This window comes from Schistocerca americana, chromosome 1 (genome assembly GCF_021461395.2).
Source record: "Schistocerca americana isolate TAMUIC-IGC-003095 chromosome 1, iqSchAmer2.1, whole genome shotgun sequence".
In the NCBI taxonomy this organism is placed as follows: Eukaryota; Metazoa; Arthropoda; class Insecta; order Orthoptera; family Acrididae; genus Schistocerca; species Schistocerca americana.
In genome coordinates, this window is record NC_060119.1 from 1,048,805,260 (window position 1) to 1,048,825,958 (window position 20,699).

Genomic DNA, 20,699 nt, shown 5'->3' on the forward strand with positions numbered 1-20,699 from the left:
CTCTTCTGTCTGGCTTCTTTGTGCATTTTAAATTAGTAATATCTGGTTAGTGGATTCTGTCTTTATCTATTTGCACCGAGGATTTTGCAGGATTTCCGCTAGATTTTATGCACAATAATTCCAAAACGTCCAGTTTTCTAATTAAACTATCATTGAAGTATAATATAGCATCACAAACACCAAATTTAATGGTTGAAAGCTGAACAAATACAGTTTTCGGTAACCGGTTCCAAATGACAGAATTCACACATTCATTTAAATTTTGGGTTTTTCCATGAAGGTAGGAAACATTGAAGCGATAAAACAATAGAAGCATGATATAATATACAACGAGTAAAAGAATGCTGTGCATTATCTCTGCATGGGGCAAGAAGGAAGGCGTGGCATTTACATGCCACATTGCACACAGTGTCAGGAAAACCATCATATCTCACGAAAAAATTGTCGTGTGTGCACCACTGGAAATTAAAATTGCTACACCAAGAAGAAATGAAGATGATAAACGGGTATTCATTAGACAAATATATTATGCTAGAACTGACATGTGATTACATTTTCACGCAATTTGAGTGCATAGATCCTGATAAATCAGTACCCAGAACAACCACCTATGGCCGTAACAACGGTCTTGATACGCCTGGGCATTGAGTCAAACAGAGCTTGGATGACGTATACATGTACAGCCGCCCACGCAGCTTCAACACAATACCACAGTTCATCAAGAGTAGTGACTGGCGTATTGTGACGACCCAGTTGCTCGGCCACCATTGACCAGACGTTTTCAGTTGATGAGAGAGCTGGAGAAAGTGTTGGCCAGGGCAGCACTCGAACATTTTCTGTATCCAGAAAGGCCCGTACAGGACCTGCAACATGCAGTCGTGCATTATTCTGCTGAAATGTAGGGTTTCGCACGGATCGAATGAAGGGTAGATCCACGGGTCGTAACACATCTGAAATGTAATGTCCACTGTTCAAATTGCCGGCAATGCGAACAAGAGGTGACCAGGACATGTAACCAATGACACCGCATACCATCATGCCGGGTGATACGCCAGTATAGCGATGACGAATACACGCTTCCAATGTACGTTCACCGCATGTCACCAAACACGGATGCGACCGTGAAGATGCTGTAAACAGAACCTGGATTCATCCGAAAAAACTGCCATTCGTGCACCCAGGTTCGCCGTAGAGTACACCACCGCAGGCGCTCCTGTCTGTGTTGCAGCGTCAAGGGCAACCGCAGCCGTGGTCTCCGGGCTCATAGTCCATGCTGCTGCAAACGTAGTCGAACTGTTCCTGCAGATGGTTGCTGTCTTGCAAACGTCCCCATGTTTTGACTCAGGGATCGAGACGTGGCTGCACGATCCGTTACAGCCATGCGGATAAGATGCCTGTCATCTCGACTGCTAGTGATACGAGGGATCCAGCACGGCGTTCCGTATTACCCTGCTGAACCCACCGATTCCATATTCTGCTAACAGTCATTGGATCTCGACCAACACGAGCAGCAATGTCGCGATACGATAAACCGCAATCGCGATAGGCTACGATCCGACCTTTATGAAAGTCGTAAACGTGGTGGTACGCATTTCTCCTCCTTACAAGAGGCATCACAACAACGTTTCACCAGGCAACACCGGTCAACTGCTGTTTGCGTACGAGAAATCGGTTGGAAACGTTCCTCATGTCAGCACGTTGTAGGTGTCGCCACCGGCAGCAACCTTGTGTGAATGCTCTGAAAAGCTAATCATTTGCATATCACAACATCTTCTTCCAGTCGGTTAAATTTCGCGTCTGTAGCACGTCATCTTCGTGGTGTAGCAATTTTAATGGCCAATAGTGTATATAAAACAGAAACTGTTTCACGCAGGAAAGACTAGGAATTTCAGATATGCTAAAGTCTAAAAATCGAATTTTTGAAGCCCACTTGCTTTCCGCCTCCGCTTAAGGTAGGTAAAAACGGCTATTCTCAGCGAGGCGAGAAGGATTCACCTTCACGTGTTCATTCTTGATAATCAGTCACAGTGGCTGCACGGGTCCATCAGTTTCCAGCACACTTCTCATTGTCCACCAGGATAATTACAAGGCGTCCATTCTTAAGCAAGGGAAGAGCATCCTCACGCCTACCTATTCTGGTTGCAGAATGGCTCCAGTGCCCTCGTTTGGGGCGCACGCCGTATAGGGTCCGGCTCGCTGCTCGTCCTGCGTCGCTGGTGTTTTGAGTTTGGGAAACTCGCCCCCGACAGAGATCTCACACCATGTTTCTGTCTTCATTCATACCGAACGTTTGGTCTTAAGAAATCGTATTAGTTTTTGTTTAAATACCCTGTTCTGTAAAATGTTTGTAGTGTTTTCGTTGCTGTGAGTTGTAATATGTAATCGAACAAGTTCTTTGTCAATAGAGTCAAAAGAAGGAAGCAACTCTTCTATAGGATTCCTCCGCGGGATTTCAGATTCTGGTGTGCTGGTGCACATTTCTGTCTCGATAGACAGAAAATCTCGGATGCAAAGACGCAACGGATGTGGCTCCGTCCGTGCCAGTTAATTAACATACATTCCGCGGTCATTTTGAAAAGAGGTCGCCTAATTAAACTAACAAGCAGCCACTTTCTCTTTCGTCTCAACAAGAGTTGCTGAAAAAGCCGCCGCCATTGTGAAACAGAGCATTTTCACATATCGGAGTGCAAACGTCCGAGCGAGCTACTGAGGGGAGATTGTACACCTGCCTCTTCTGTTCTGTAGGATCTCGGTGCGTAAAAACAGTAGGCCGGAAGTCGGCACGTACAGTGGCAGGATGCCGAGAGCAAGTAGCAAGTAGTGCGGCGGGAGGGGGGGGGGGGAGGGAGCCACAAATGAGCGGCCTCAACAAAGCGAGCCGGCGTCGGCGGGCCAATTAGGCGTCCGCGGTGGCGGCTGGCGGGCGTATCAATGGTCCGAGGCCGTAATTGGCAGTAAGCGAGTTTCTGGTAATCAGTGACTGACTGCGGCCGCGGTTCTCAGCTGCCACCCCCTCCGCCCCGCCCCTCTACCCTCTTATTGTGTTAGTTGCACGGCGCCACCGTCTTGGCCGGCGGCTGTCCGCTCGTTACGGGCGTTGATTGTGTGCCCGCCGCGGCAGAGTGACCGCCTGCTGCGAAGCCCCTCCTCCGGGCGCCACTTTCTCCTCCCTTTTTCGGCGCTGGAGCAGTGATTTTTCACTGTAGCCCACTAGGTCGGGCCGGCAAAAGTGCTTAATCCTAGCATTACCAAAGTATTTTCCACGGCGATCAATAACAAGGGGGGGCGGGGTACTTTGTAAACACCGGAAAAAATTTAGAAAACATTGTTGTTGAATTATATTAGCAACATAGTTTTTAAATAACTGCTGATGTGTAAGTATGGTCCAGAACTTGGATATATCTTTTAGCACACTCTTAGCAATATCAAAGCACTTTTAGTACTGTGTACTACAGACTTCTTCACTTTTTAAAGAAATGCTGATGTGTAATCAAGGCCCTGAACTTCGAAATGTTGAATACGACATTCACTGTAAAAAAGTAAAAACTACTACTGTGACTTCAATGTTTGGGTTAAGTTTTACAGAAAAGTTTAAAAGATATGTGGTATCTGGTAGAAGAGATCATTAGAAACAATAAATTTTTTTTCAAAATTGTAAAATAAAAGATAACTAACCTAATTATATATTTTCCGTTAGGTGAGCATAAAGTACCCCCCACTCCCTTGGTATTGAGAGGGTCGAAATGTTTACGACATAGGCGGAATACCGGCCATGCTACCATCAATGACGTTACAGTAAATGTCCCAAATATCGCCTACCCTAACTATGTATTTGCAATGTGCCCTCAATAAATTTTGCAATATTTGTCCTCAATAAATAGCACAATCGACTCTCCTAGTTTAGTTCTCACGAATATGATTTCTTCTAGTATTTTCCTACATTATATTATTAAGCAATGCTTGAAAGAAATGATCATGTGGATATTATTTAAAAAAAGTATTCATAATTACACATAGTCGTCTTCCTCACAGTACGTAATATGAATAAATGGAAATCAACAACAGCAGATGGTGTACTATGTGGTGGCCAGCTCATGAACATTACATGAATCTTCTCTAGCAAGCTTTGTGAATTCCAGGTTTAACATTCATGAATACTGACCATAAAACGGAGAAATAACTGAAGTTTAAGAAACGAATGAAAATGTATCACTTACGAACAGAATAAATTCTTATTGATTCGTTAGTGGAATGCTGTAATACATCTACGAAAAATAAATTAATAAGGTTCAACTTTTTTTTGTATTTTTTGGGAGGCAGTATAATACAGGCTTCTGGCAGAATTTGGCACCACTATCGAGGTTTTCTCAGTTCTACATAAACTGCATCCATATCTTCCAAAATAATCCTGTTTTATCACAGTTTTAAGAATGCAGGTTTTACTCAATTTTGCTGCTCCACAAACCCCAAAACTTACAAACATTTCAACTTAACTTGAAATCAATAAAATTTACGTTTTTCAAACATTTGAGGAAACTTCAAACAAAATCATAAAATATAAAATACTATAAAATCTGTTAGTTTAATAAAATTCTGCATTTTCCATATTTTATTAAAATTGTGTAAATCAGTGAAATTGTAAAAAATTATAGGATTATCATCAATAATGAACGAAAAATAATATTCCATTTCTCGTTATACAATTGGACACTACAGTCAGCAGTAAATATTTTTATAATCGGTTTAGCTCATTTTCATCACTTTAATGCCGGGAAAGATAGATGCCTATAATTCTGTAAAGAATACATGTATAAATATTATAAAATATTACATAGAGAGAATTATTAAGATAAAATTCAGAGAATTACTAAGATAAAATACTTCATGGTTACAGAAATTCTACAACTCCACTAGCTACAAAAGTACATTTAAAATCAACCAAAAGAATGGTAATTAATTAACAGTGAAATACTTGTGAATATGTTAAAATACTATTTTTAATTTCAAAACCATGTTTGACAAGGGATAAAAAAATAGATAAATACTAAAAATGTTATTGAAAGATCTAGAGAAATGAACCAAAATTAAGAAAACCAAGGAATTTTAGTGGGAGAATTGTAGGAAAGTGTGGTTCATCTGTAAAGCAGACCACATAGAGATCATACTGATCGAGTGTTAGAGATCCCCATCATATCAGATCAAAGGAAAGCATCGAAGGAATTCAGAGGTGGGCTGCTAAATTTCCTCTGTGTTCAACCAATACACAGGTGTTATGGAGATGCTTCACGAACTCAAATGAGAACTCTGGAGACGAGACGACGACTTTCTTTCCATTAACCACTACTGAGAAAATTTAGAGAGCCAGCAACTGAAGCCGACTGCAGAACCATTCTATTGATGCTCACATAAATTTTTCGAAAATTCAATGAAAATAAGAGAAATTGGGGCCTATACAGAGGCATATAGACACTTGTGTTTTGTGTTCCTCTGTCTGTGTTTGCGAATGGAGCAGAAAGGGGGGTGGTAAAAGGTATCCTCACTATGCACCACACAATAGCTTATTATATATATATATATATATATATATATATATATATATATATATGTGTGTGTGTGTGTGTGCGTGTGTGTGTGTGTGTGTGTGTGTGTGTGTGTGTGTGTGTGTGTGGATCTAGATGTAGATGTAGACAGTAAGCCTGCAGCTTTGTTTAGAATTTAAAGAAAAGCATACAGATATGTTTGAAATCTAATGAAAAAGAAGGTTTTAAGTGATAATTCTAGGTAAGAATATCCTTATCCAAAATTCAATTTTTCCTCTCTAAATAATAGGACATCTATTTCTACACTCCTGATTTCTGCATGATTAAAGATGTGGAACTCATAGCTCTAACTAAATCTGTTGGTATAAGAAGTTGTTATAAAATGAGGGAAGAAGACTTCATTACAGCTACTTGAAAGTACTTCTATAATAAAGCAAGAAGAATAAAATAGAATTAAATTTATTACCATTTCACAATTTAAATATAGCAGAAGAATGTGGTATGATAAGAAATTAAAATGAATATTCTTATTCTCTACAGCCATATTAGAAAAACATAACATACATGTATGTAACATATATAGAATTTACATCGTTGACTGAGCTTTCCAAAACAGACTTAAAACAATTAATATAGAAAATTTTAGAAGATCAATAGATGCTTCACATTTCCTAACTCCTCTAAAACATGTTATATCCAAACTGATTGAAAATATTTTTTTTTTTTTTTTTGTCGTCAGTCTACTGACTGGTTTGATGCGGCCCTCCACGAATACCTTTCCTTAGCTAACCTCTTCATCTCAGAGTAGCACTTGCAACCTACGTCTTCAATTATTTGCTTGACGTATTCCAATCTCTGTCTTCCTCTAAAGTTTTTACCCTCTACAGCTCCCTCGAGTACCATGGAAGTCATTCCCTCATGTCTTAGCAGATGTCCTATCATCCCGTCCCTTCTCCTTATCAGTGTTTTCCACATATTCCTTTCCTCTCCGATTCTGGGTAGAACCTCCTCATTCCTTACCCTATCAGTCCACCTAATTTTCAACATTCGTCTATAGCACCACATCTCAAATGCTTCGATTCTCTTCTGTTCCGGTTTTCCCACAGTCCATGTTTCACTACCATACAATGCTGTACTCCAGACGTACATCCTCAGAAATTTCTTCCTCAAATTAAGGCCGGTATTTGATATTAGTAGACTTCTCTTGGCCAGAAATGCCTTTTTTGCCATAGCAAGTCTGCTTTTGATGTCCTCCTTGCTCCGTCCGTCATTGGTTATTTTACTGCCTAGGTAGCAGAATTCCTTAACTTCATTGACTTCGTGACCATCAATCCTGATGTTAAGTTTCTCGCTGTGCTCATTTCTACTACTTCTCATTACCTTCGTCTTTCTCCGATTTACTCTCAAACCATACTGTGTAGTCATTAGACTGTTCATTCCGTTCAGCAGATCATTTAATTCTTCTTCACTTTCACTCAGAATAGCAATGTCATCAGCGAATCGTATCATTGATATCCTTTCACCTTGTATTTTAATTCCACTCCTGAACCTTTCTTTTATTTCCATCATTGCTTCCTCGATGTACAGATTGAAGAGTAGGGGCGAAAGGCTACAGCCTTGTCTCACACCCTTCTTAATTCGAGCACTTCGTTCTTGATCGTCCACTCTTATTATTCCCTCTTGGTTATTGTGCATATTGTATATGACTGGTCTTTCCCTATAGCTTACCTCGACTTTTTTCAGAATCTCGAACAGCTTGCACCATTTGATATTGTCGAACGCTTTTTCCAGGTCGACAAATCCTATGAAAGTGTCTTGATTTTTCTTTAGCCTTGCTTCCATTATTAGCCGTAACGTCAGAATTGCCTCTCTCGTCCCTTTACTTTTCCTAAAGCCAAACTGATCGTCACCTAGCGCATTCTCAATTTTCTTTTCCATTCTTCTGTAAATTATTCTTGTAAGCAGCTTCGATGCATGAGCCGCTAAGCTGATTGTGCGATAATTCTCGCACATGTCAGCTCTTGCCGTCTTCGGAATTGTGTGGATGATGCTTTTCCGAAAGTCAGATGGTATATCGCCAGACTCATGTATTCTACACACCAACGTGGATAGTCGTTTTGTTGCCACTTCCCCCAATGATTTAGCCGGCCGAAGTGGCCGTGCGGTTCTAGGTGCTGCAGTCTGGAACTGCGAGACCGCTACGGTCGCAGTTTCGAATCCTGCCTCGGGCATGGATGTGTGTAATGTCCTTAGGTTAGTTAAGTTTAACTAGTTCTAAGTTCTAGGGGACTAATGAGCTCAGACGTTGAATCCCATAGTGCTCAGAGCCATTTGAACCATTTTGAACCCAATGATTTTAGAAATTCTGATGGAATGTTATCTATCCCTACTGCCTTATTTGACCGTAAGTCCTCCAAAGCTCTTTTAAATTCCGATTCTAATACTGGAACCCCTATCTCTTCTAAATCGACAACTGTTTCTTCTTCTATCACATCAGACAAATCTTCACCCTCATAGAGGCTTTCAATGTATTCTTTCCACCTATCTGCTCTTTCCTCTGCATTTAACAGTGGAATTCCCGTTGCACTCTTAATGTTACCACCGTTGCTTTTAATGTCACCAAAGTTTGTTTTGACTTTCCTGTATGCTGAGTCTGTCCTTCCGACAATCATATCTTTTTCGATGTCTTCACATTTTTCCTGCAGCCATTTCGTCTTAGCTTCCCTGCACTTCCTATTTATTTCATTCCTCAGCGACTTGTATTTCTGTATTCCTGATTTTCCCGGAACATGTTTGTACTTCCTCCTTTGATCAATCAACTGAAGTATTTCTTCTGTTACCCATGGTTTCTTCGCGGCTACCTTCTTTGTACCTATGTTTTCCTTCCCAACTTCTGTGATGGCCCTTTTCAGAGATGTCCATTCCTCTTCAACTGTACTGCCTACTGCGCTATTCCTTATTTTCAAATGATTGAGTTTCTGTCATTATCATATGTTGCAAGACATTAAGCTCAAAACTGGCCATAAATTAAGAAAAATATGCGCTCCCCACGAAATGCCAGATGTAAAATCATCATCTCGTAAAGATATCAGCAAATAAGTGTGTGAGGACACCATATTTAATAAACCTGTTTTTATTTAACAGAATTTAAAACTACAATTCAAGTTAGGAAACATTCACAGAATTCTAACAATACACAAAAGAGAACAAAATGGCAAAAAAGTATGATAAAAGTATCTACAAACTGGTGAATCCACATCTTCATCTATACTCTGCAAGCCACTTTACAGTCTGTGGCAGAGAATACTCGGTGTACCACTGTCACCCCGACCCTCCCCCACACTTCATCACCACCTTCCCTTTCCCAGTCACTTATCGTTTGCAGGAACAACGAATGTTGGTAAGCCCCCATGAGAGCTTGAACCTCTGCAATTTTACCTACATGATCTTTTCTCGAAATATTCGTAGAAGGAAGCAAAATACTGATTGACTTCTGTAAGAACGCATATTACCGGAATTTTAACAGTAAACGACAATTTTGTAGTGTCTGGCACATGGGCTGCTCTTCTGTACATCTTCCCTATCTCCTTTATCATTCCTACCTGGCACAGATTCCAGATTGACGAGCAATATTAAATATATAAGAAGATGGTGCCTGTTCTTTCGGACATGTCTGAAAGATACCATTTGTGATCTTGCAACTCTCGAAGAACGAAATTACTATGAAATCCAGACCATTAGCTGCTTACAGGCGTTGATAAATGTCAGCGGGGACGGTTAAAAATATGTGCCCCAACCGGGTCTCGAACCCAGAATCTCCTGCTTTCATGGCACACACTCTATCTGACTTTTTTTTAGTTTCATTTTGTTTGTTTTCGTTCGTTGCATTTGCTCGGGGCGGGACGCCGCAAGACACTCCTTTAAGTTCGTCGCACTATCCCCTGTGTCCTCATTGGGTCACTTGGATAAAGCGTCTGCCATGTAAGCAAGAGATCCCGGGTTCGATACCATTCGAGACACACATTTTCAGCCGTCCCCGTTGATATTGATCAACGCCTGTAAGAAGCTAATCGTCTGGATTTCATTTCAGCAGTATTAAAGCTATCTCGTTTGTAGGTGCACTACACTTCTCAAGGAATATTTCCAACGAATCTCAGTATGACACCTGTTTACCTGCATCGTGTCGTTACCCTTTAAATCAATCTTTATGCATACTTATAGATATTTTATGGATGTGAATGCTTCCAGTAACTGTGTAATTATACAATAGTGAGTCCTTCCCCCTGTTTGTGTGCACTGTGCAATGTGATACATTTGTTGACGTTGAGGCTCAACTGCCAGTCTCAGCACCAAGAATAGGTTCTTTGCAGGTCACCCGCATTTCGCTACTACTTTCTAGGGTTTGGACTTCTCTGTAAACAATTGCATCAAACGCGAAACGCCTCGTGGAACTACACACATTATACACTGGGTCATTTAGAAATACAGGTATATTTGAAATAAATGGTTGTAGCTCAGTCATTGCTGGAGATATCGTCCTATATTTGCCTCACCGAAAATCATTATCTTCCTTCCATTTAACGTCACTGATCCTCATTGTATGTAGATTCAGGCTTCATATTTCTATTTTCAAATTTTTTAGCTTCTCTACAAAGTTCCTACTTTTGACGTTCCGTGTTCTGACTCTAGAATATTTTCCCTTCCTTGGTTATTCTGTCTATTTCTCATGGTCACTTCCTCCTTGACAGTCCGCTCTCGGAGATCAGAATAGGAGACTAATTCTAAATCTTTTGCCAGTGAAGAGACCATCCCAACACTTTTTCACTTACAGGCAACATGTCCTGTGATCATCATTATGTGTCTGTAACGCAGTGGCTTCCATTGTCTTCTGCTTCCTCATGCCGTTGATCTTAGCTGAGTTTTCTTCCCGTCAGGGGCAGTAATTTCCATCCCGAGGCCTAGAGTATGCCATGTGAAACTATCTATTTAATTGTTTTTCTTTGATAAACACTGTCTAACAGAATTTTCCCTGACAAAGACAACTCAAACTTAACCTATTCATTTACTACCCACAATATACAAGCCCAACCCAGTCTGACTGCTATACATTGGCAACATGACTTCCAATAATTAACACAAAAGAATAACCCTGAACTGCAAGAAATCCTAACAATAATACAAACCCAAAAATTATGAAATTAAAGAAACATGAAACTACCTCCAACTCTGTTAATTGCCTAAACTCATTTCAATCACGAATCCCGATAGTGGAAGCCCCCATTCTGTTTCATAAGTCACTTACCTCACGGAAAATCTTCATAACGCGAACTACAGCAATTACAGCAAGTAGCAACAACAGCCATCTAAATAAAAAGATTCAAACTACCGTAGACTCTAACTGCTAGTAGGTATATGGTTAGCAAAAGAAAGATTTTGTTGAAGAGCAAACAATGTATTTAGAAAATTTTACCTTATTCATGTGACATCCAGTTCCAAAAATTATATAGTTATCAGTAATTCCAAAATTCAAACATTATTAACGATACACCCATCCTTACACATTCGTTGCGTCTCACTTTACAATGCATTTCTCCACTAAGAATCTCATATCCATGCACATCCCAATCCACTCGCCAACTACTAGTCCGTCAACCACAGAATCTCTTGCCGAAGGCGCAGAATACTGTCAGCGATGTTAACAGAGCCTGTAGCGCTGCCAACATACAAACAGGCTACTTACACACTGACCATTTTCCGCTCGTTCCCCCCTCCCCTTCGACAAAACCTTTGACAGAACGAGGGAGTGTCCTTATGCGAGTATCCTTCAGTTGCTATTGATGATGCTTCTTATTCAAAAATTGAGCAGTGGTTGTGATAGAATCCAGAACCCAGGGTATTTTGATTACTAGTCAAGGACGCTACTTCTAGAGCACGATGTGTTCGCGTACCTGCTTCTTACTGTGTTATAGAATATCAGTTTCTAAGTTTTTATGACTATGTTTAAAAGGTGGTCTTGTAGAAAGTTGAAACCTCAATGAACTGAAGTAATAAATGAACAGTTGCTGTTCAGAAGGGACGGAATGATAAATGTGTCAAGAGATGAGTGAATCATTTCGGTAGTACTCGAGGGAGATGTAGAGAGGATCAAAATTGTAGGGGAAGAGAGAGATGGGAATATACCCAACAAATAATGGAGCACGTCGGGTGCAAGTGTAACTCTGTGATGAAGGGATGAGCACAAGAGAGGAATTCGGGGCGGTCGGCATCGAAACAGCAAACTAACTCAACAAAAATTAGTGTGAACTAGGCACAACTAGGGTTTTGACTGATAGAATCTGATGGTATGGTACTGTTACGGAGACACCTAAGCTACGTAAGTATGTATTGTAGAAAAGATGACTTTTTTCCTCGAGACTGGCCCAGAAGCCGAAGTGACTAATCTCCACTATGCGTTTATTTTGACTGCTCAGTATACAGGATCAGCCCGAACGCGTGTGGAGTCGTGCTCTTTAATTCGTTCTTTCATTCTCCTCCCAGCGCGGCCTGTATATTCGCCCGTTTCCGCGATTTTGTAAATGTAGTAGCATGGATCAAGACAAAATTGTAACACATCGTCGTAGATAAAATCTGGTAACTGTACAAACAGTGGCATGTATAACAATTTAAGGGAGCTGGAAAAGAGAGTTTTAGTGGAAGACTGCGTAAGGGACGACTGGGACAGCAGGAACGTGGGCTGGCGCTCGCTGCTGGAGTCGCTCGTACCCGGAGTGACCTTTTTATGCCGCTCTATTGGAATTTTATACGTTTGCTCCACATACATTACTTTTATTTGAGTTAGAAATACTTTGTTCTATACGCAACGGGAGCGGCCAACCCTGCAAGTTTGTGTCGTTTGAAAGGCAGTTCTCGAATTTGGCTTCGATAGCAGTCTCCGATCGAACCCGCATAAACAGCTGGAAAAACAGAAGAAGTCACAACATCGCCGAATTATGACCAACATCTGGAAGTTCTTATGGCTAGGGCCTCCTGACTTCTTTTAATACAGCTTGTGTGCCTGTAATGTGTTTGCTACAAACCCTTCTACCTTCGGCATCAAAGTGCGTTATTTTCAAATACTCTTAGGTACAGCAAGAAGAATATACACCGAGGAGCCAAAGAAAAAGGTACACCTGCCTAATATCCTGTAGAGACCCAGCGAGCACGCAGAAATACTGCAACACGACTTGGCATGGGTTCAACTAGCATCTGTAGTAGTGCTGGTGGGAAATGACACCGTGAATCCTGCAGGGCTGTCCATAAATCCGCAAGAGTACGAGGGGGTGGAGATCTCTTCTGAACAGCACGTTGCAAAGCATCCCAGATATGCTCAATAATGTTCATGTCTGGGAAGTTTGGTGGCCAGCGTAATAGTTTAAACTCTGAAGAGTGTTCCTGGAGTCTCTCTGTACCACTTCTGGACGTGTGGGGTGTCGCATTGTCCTGCTGGAATTACCCAAGTCCGTCGGATGAACAATGGACATGAATGGAAGCAGGTGATCAGATAGGATGCTTACGTACGTGTCACCTATCAAAGTCGTGTCTAGACGTACCAGGGATCCCGTATCACTCCAACTGCACAAGCTCCATACCATTACAGAGCCTCCACCAGCTTAAACAGTCCTCTGCTGACGTGGAGGTCCCATGGATTCATGAGGTTGTCTTCATACCTGCGCACGTCCATCCGCTCGATGCGATTTGAAACGAGACTCGTCCGACAAGGCAACACGTTTCCAGTCAGCAACAGTTCAATGGCGGTGTTGACAGGCCCAGGCGAGGCGTAAAGCTTTATGTCGTGCGTTCATCAAGGGTACACGAGTGGGCCTTAGGCTCCGAAAGCCAATATCGATGATATTTCGTTAAATGGTTCGTACACTGACACTTGTTGATAGCCCAGCATTGAAATACGCAGAAAATTGAGGAAGAGTTGCACTTCTATAACGCTGACAGTCGTCGTTGGTCTCGTTCTTTCAGGATCTTTTTCCGGCAGCAGCGATGTCGGAGATTTGATGTTTTACCGGATTCCCTGATATTCACGGTGCACTCGTGAAATGGTCGTAAGGGAAAATCCCCACTTCATCGCTGTGTCCCATCGCTTGTACGCCGACTATAGCACCACGTTCCAACTCACGTAAATCTTGATAACCTGCCACTGTAGCAGCAGTAACCGATCTAACACCTGCGCCAGACACTTGTTGTCTTATATAGGCGTTGCCGACTTTCTTGTGCTTTCTTGTGCTTGTGCCGTTTTTCCCGCGGATACGCAGGGTCGGCACGGTTAATCGTATGTGACAATGTTAGTTGAAGGGGTGGCCGGATGCCCTTCCTGCCGCCACCCTGTACCTCCTGGGAAGGAATTAGTGTACCCCAACTGTCAGGGTCTAGTGTAATCCATGGAATAGTGCGAAAGTGTTCCAATGTCTGCGAGCTTTGTAACTGAGGCGGGAAGTAGGGACCAGCCCGGTATTCACCTAGGGGGATGTGGAAAACCGCCCAAAAACCACATCCAGGCTGGCCGGCATACCGGCCCTTGTCGTTAATCCGCCGGGCGGATTTGATCCAGGGCCGGCGCGCCTACTCGAGTCCAGGAAGCAGCGCGTTAGCGCGCTCGGCTAACCTGGCGGGTAAAGGCGTTGCCGACTGCAGCGTCGTATTTGCCTGTTTACCTCTCTCTGTATTTGAATACGCATGTCTATACCAGTTCCATTTAACTAATCTGATAAACGTCCCAGTCTGATAAGCGATACTGAAGCCACTTATTTAGCGGAAGAAATACATTTCCAATGATTTTCAGCCTGACATTTTGTATGGCAGTGCACGTCACACAGGGCCTCACTTATGTTGTTAATTACCATGTTGTAAGACAGCATCTCAACTAGTTTCCGAGTGATCCCTGCGAAAGGGAACTCCATGAAATGGACATTTTGAGTCAAGTTCCTTGGAAAACTCCATTGCTCACAGTGGCACAGCCCCAAGTCTCCAATCGGCCAAACGGAACCGAAACTGGAGGCCTGTAACGCGGTCGGACAAGTGATGGTTTTGTTCATTTCAAATAATGCAGGCCGTCGACTGCGCCTACAGCCCCATGACTCATTTAACGTGCATTGTATGGCGGAGGTGGATTTGTGATGTATTGGAAGTGTTTTTCGTATCTTCGCTAGGGCTCACTCATTCAGGTAATCCTACACATGAATTGCGATGTTTATTTTCGTATTCTCAGCTATTGATCAAGTGTTGCCTCTTTCTTATACAGCTTCATGATGAGTAAACTGTGGATTCTCCCCTCTTCTAAGATGACAACAGTCGTTGTTTTCAGAGGACAGTCTGCATACGTTAATGGCTGACGAATTCTGGGGCATCCTATCGCACCTCCAGTGGCCACTAAATCATCGAAAATGTACTGGATTGTCTTGACGAACAGCTGAAACATAATATTCAGCACCCTCAAAATTCGAATAGGTCTTACGAGATTTAATTATCAATGAGTACATTGAGGTTCATGTCACGTACTTGAACAAACAGGTGGACTCTAAATGGTTCAAATGGCTCAGAGCACTATGGGACGTAACATCTGAGGTCATCAGTCCCCTATAACTTAAACTACTTAAACCTAACTAACCTAAGGACATCACACACATCCATGCCCGAGGCAGGATTCGAACCTGCGACCATAACAGTCGCGCGGTTCCAGACTGAAGCGCCTAGAACCACTCGGCCACAGGGGACGGCCATGTGGACTCTCTTCGTCACCAAAATGAAGCCATTATTAAGATTAGAAGCGGTGTTACACGGTGTTAGTGTAATGTCTCTTAAGGGTGAAGGGGTGGCTGCTATTTTGTGCAGCGTGTATTAACAATATAGTGAACTGCTGCCCTCAGTTTTACGATGTTTCACACGAGAACGTGAGAGATAGTATACTTAGTGAGAGACACACAAGTGTTAGTTGGATTGCTCATGGTGAATAAAAGACACATCAACGGTAATTTCAACCGCTACGGTTGCAGGTTCGAATCCTGCCTCGGGCACGGATGTGTGTGATGTCCTTATGTTAGTTAGGTTTAAGTAGTTCTAAGTTCTAGGGAACTGATGACCTCAGAAGTTAAGTCACATAGTGCTCAGAGCCATTTGAACCTACCGTAATCTCAAAATTCCTTGGTTTGGATAAAGGTACGTACACTACTCAGGTTTCAGGAAAGTAATCCCATCTTCAGGTGCTATACGCAAGTATGCAGCACCTGAATATGGGATTAGTGTCCCGAAACCCAGATAGTAAATATGTCTTTATCTAAATGAAAGAAGTTTGAAATAAAAACTGCAAAAGATTTTATTCATCATGAAAAGCGGGGGGATGCCAAATTTCTCGACATTTCGTAAAACATGACAATGTATTTTTCATTTCTAACGTTATCAGTCACGTCAAGTTGTTTGTCCCTAATCACAATGTGAACGCCGCCTTCCGTTTAGTGCGGCTACCAGCTGGAAGAGCGCCGGGCAAAGCGCGTGTAGTGGGTGGCCTTGGTGCGGCACAAAGGCAGCGGGCTTTGGCGGGGCGCCACCCAGCAGCATGTGTGACTCAGGCCCGGGCGGGTTTTTTGGGCAGGCTCGCCGACATCTGGACATCTGGTGCGGCGGCGGAGGCGGCCGGAATGTGGAGCCACCGCGTGAACGTCCCAAGTGCTGCAGCGGAGGAACAACGGGCAGCCGGCAGCGTCCGCGTTTCCAGCACGCGTGATCATCTACATCTACATCCACACGGGTACTCTGCAAATCACATTTAAGTGCCTGGCAGAGGGTTCATCGAACCACCTTCACAGTTCTCTATTATACCAATCTTGTATAGCGCGCGGAAAGAACGAACTCCTATATCTTTCCGTAAGAGCTCTGATTTCCCTTATTTTATCGTGGTGATCGTTTCTCCCTATGTAGGTCGGTGTCAACAAAATATTTTCGCGTTCGGAGGAGAAAGTTGGTGATTGGAGTTTCGTGAGAAGATTCCGTCGCAACGAAGAAGCCTTCCTTTTAATGATGTCCATCCCAAATCCTGTATCAGTTCTGTGACACTCTCTCCCATATTTCGCGATAATACAAAACGTACTGCCCTTCTTTGAACTTTTTCGATGTACTCCGTTAGTCCTATCTGGTAAGGATCCCACACCGTGTAGCAGTACTCTAAAAGAAGACAGACAAGCCTAGTGTAGGCAGTCTCCTTAGTAGATCGGTTACATTTTCCAAGTGTCCTGCCAATAAAACGCAGTCTTTGGTTAGCCTTCCCCACAACATTTTCTATGTGCTCCTTCCAATTTAAGTTGTTCGTAACTGTAATACCTAGGTATTTAGTTGAATTTACGGATTTAGATTAGACTGATTTATCGTCTAACCGAATCTTAACGAATTACTTTTAGCACTCATGTGGATGACCTCACACTTTTCGTTACTTAGGGTCAAGTACCAATCTTAGCACCATTCACGTATCTTTTCTAAATCGTTTTGCAATTTGTTTTGATTTTATGATGATTTTATTAGTCTGCAAACAACCTAAGACGGCTGCTCAGATTGCCTCCCAAATCGTTTATATAGATAAGGAACAACAAGGGGCCTATAACACTACCTTGGGAAACGCCAGAAATCACTTTTGTTTAACTCGATGACTTTCCGTCATTTACTACGAACTGTGACCTCTCTGACAGGAAATCACAAATCCAGCCACATAACTGAGGCGATGTTCCATAAACACGCAATTTCACTACAATCCGCTTGTGTGGTACAGTGTCAAAAGCCTTTCGGAAATCCAGAAATACAGAATCTATCTGAAATCCCTTGTCAATAGCACTCAACACTTCATGTGAATAAAGAGCTAGTTGTGTTTCACAGGAACGATGTTTTCTAAACCCTTGGTGACTGTAAGTCAATAGACAGTTTTCTTCGAGGTAATTCATAATGTCTGAACATAATATATGTTGCAAAATCCTGTTGCATATCGACGTTAACGATATGGACCTGTAATTTAGTAGATTACTCATACTACCTGTCTTGAATATTGGTGTGGCTGTGCAACTTTCCAATCTTTGGGTATGGTTCTTTCCCAAAGAGTGGAAAGTTGCTCAGGTCACACCAATATTCAGGAAAGAAGTACTGATCATCTAGTAGTTTAAATTGTGACAGAATACAGGAAAATCGTTTGGTATACTTCAGATCAGAACCGCCCCGAGGAGGTCCTGCGTCCCTGGCAGAGCTGCCAAAACTATACCCTCCCTCCCCCACCACACACTCCACTCAAGAAAACTACTTCTAGGCCAATTTTTCTACGTATTTTCAGCAAATTTTAATTTCTATGTATATTTAATAACATGAAGCACAAGGAAACCCAGCGTCCCGTGAGATTTTAGAATTAAGTACATGGGATAAGCATTTTGGAAAGCGATTAGCAAAAAAAATTATCGTTTTAGATGCTATACCATGAGTCACAGTTTCAGTCACAACAACGAAAAAACTGCTAATATGTAAATAAGGACTTCCTTCAGTCATCTTATTATGCAAGATGCTTGTGTACTGCAAAAAAATGGTTCAAATGGCTCTGAGCACTATGGGACTGAACGTCTGAGGTCATCAGTCACCTAGAACTTAGAACTACTTACACCAAACTAAACCAAGGACATCACACACATCCATGCCCAAGGCAGGATTCGAACCTGCGACCGTAGCGGTCGTGCGGTTCCAGACTGAAGCGCCTAGAACCGCTCGGCCACTCCGGCCGGCTGTGTACTGCAGCAGATGATTAATGGCAGATCACACGTTTGTTTGTAGGAGTGTTCAACGCGGATGAAGAGAACAGATCTGTTATAGGCACCACCACTGGCAACTCTTGAAATATTACTAATCAGCCACAGAAGACTCATTTGTGAAATCTTTTTATTTATACAGCAGTTTGTACCAAACTAATCTTTAGAGCAGCAGAAGTGAAGCGTGGGGGGACGAATAAAATACATACCGTACCCACTAAACCTTTTCTGCTTGCTTCCTACAGAGTCACGTGTGGCTCCAGTGCTCAGTCGACAGAATACGGCATAAATCGGAAGCCATAGGTAGAATAACGTATTTGATTCATCACCAACGCTCCGAGCTTTGAGCTCCTACAATGCCGTAGCGAAATAGCAGCAAGAACTCCATTCTTGAACATAAGCGAGCTCTGAAGGCAGCAGCTGTGTGAACCGAACGCTCAGGTGCCACAGAAACCATATAAGCGACAGACGCCTGTTCTGTAATAGTCATTTCCTCCTGTTACGCTACTTGGACGAAATGGCACTAGAAATTACACTACGCACTTACAGTCGCGGGCCTAGGGAAAGGCTCATTCTCCAAGGCAGAAGATACGAAGGCGAGAGATAGCAGAACTGACGTACCTTTCTTTCGCTTACGCCATAGTCCCGCAGCGATCGCAGGGTCGGCGTGGTTACAACAGATTTGGCAGTGTTAGTGTTAGGGATGGCCGCATGCCCTTCCTGCCGCCACCCCGTACCCCTCAGGACGGAATCAGTGTACCCCAACTGTAGTGTAAATCGTGAAATAGTGCGGACGTGTTTGAAATGCCACGCCTGCGACGCGTGTACCTGAGGCGGCAAATGGGAACCAGCCCGGTATTCACCCAGCGGGTTGTGGAAAAGCAGAACTGATGTACCTCTCCCGCTTAATTCTCAGATAGCCTTTCTTTCTTTTTGCTGATCAGTTTGTGTGGCCCTTCTGCGCCTATGCCATTGGCAGGAGCCTAACTAGCTATGCCTCTAAATGGTTCAATTGGCTTTGAGCACTATGGGACTTAACATCTGTGGTCATCAGTCCCCTAGAACTTAGAACTACTTAAACCTAACTAACCTAAGGACATCACACACATTCATGCCCGAGGCAGGATTCGAACCTGCGACCGTAGCAGTCGCGCGGTTCCGGACTGAGCGCCTAGAACCGCTAGACCACCGCGGCCGGCGCTATGCCTCTGCTTCAAATGCAGAAACTGACGACAGCTCATGCGAATGTGATAGTGGCCAAACTGTGGTGGAGCAATGTTGCACCTGGTTATCAGCGGGAACAAAGGAGATCACTGCTTATTTGCTCTATAGCGTAATTATCATGTATCGAAATTTCGGCTACTGAGAGTGTCACCGTTAAAAGTCGATATAATTTAAACGTTCATGACTCGTCCGGAACCTGCTTTATAAGCTAACAGCTTAGCACACCGCGGAATAGCCGATCATATGATATTTAGGTTCCGCATCTCGGTCGGCAGAAACGAATCCCTTATAGAATAACTTTGCCCGTCGGTATGTCTGACCGTCTCTTAAGCCCCCTTTTCATCACAAAGTGGTGCAGATATCAAATTGAAATTTATGTCAAATATTAAGGTCAACCGTCCCTTACAGGTGAAAAAAATTTAAGTTTATAGGTCAATGCACTCAATACTGCCAATTATTTCACATCTCTTGATACTCGCAATCCAACTCGTCAAAACCTATAGGGTACTTACCATTGAATTGAATCTGGAAACTAGAAAAGAGCAAGAAGTAACTATATAAGTAAAGGAAAAATATCCTAAAACCGTTAACTTGTAATTATATAACATAAAAATATTTTTGGGCATTTGTTGTTCGTTTGTCTGTCCGTCTGTCAAGATCCCTATTTCTTAGGACGAATAGAGGCATCAAGCTGAAATTTATGTCAAATTCTAAGGTCTGTGGTCTCCTGACGGTGTAAACAAAATTAAAGCTTTTAAATGAATGCAGTCAAAAGATACGGCCATTTATGTCACGTACTTTGAGAATTCGTAAACTCACTCATAAAACCTAAACATGAATAAGACTTCACAGGATACGAAATTTGTAACACTGTTGACAAAAAAATATTGTTAGGTATGTTCATAGTAGGAATGGAAGTATCGGGAATGATTCACGGTACTATGTAAATCGTTTTCCAGACACATTAATCATGGTACCTGTTCGCTTGCCGCTAACAGAAGTGTCAGAACACACCATATTCCAGGAGGGAGACTGTTCAACGCACTATCAGTGGAACGTTACCCTGTGGATGCTGTGGCCTATAATTCGATGACTGTTTAATGCTGTCTTCACGCTAGGG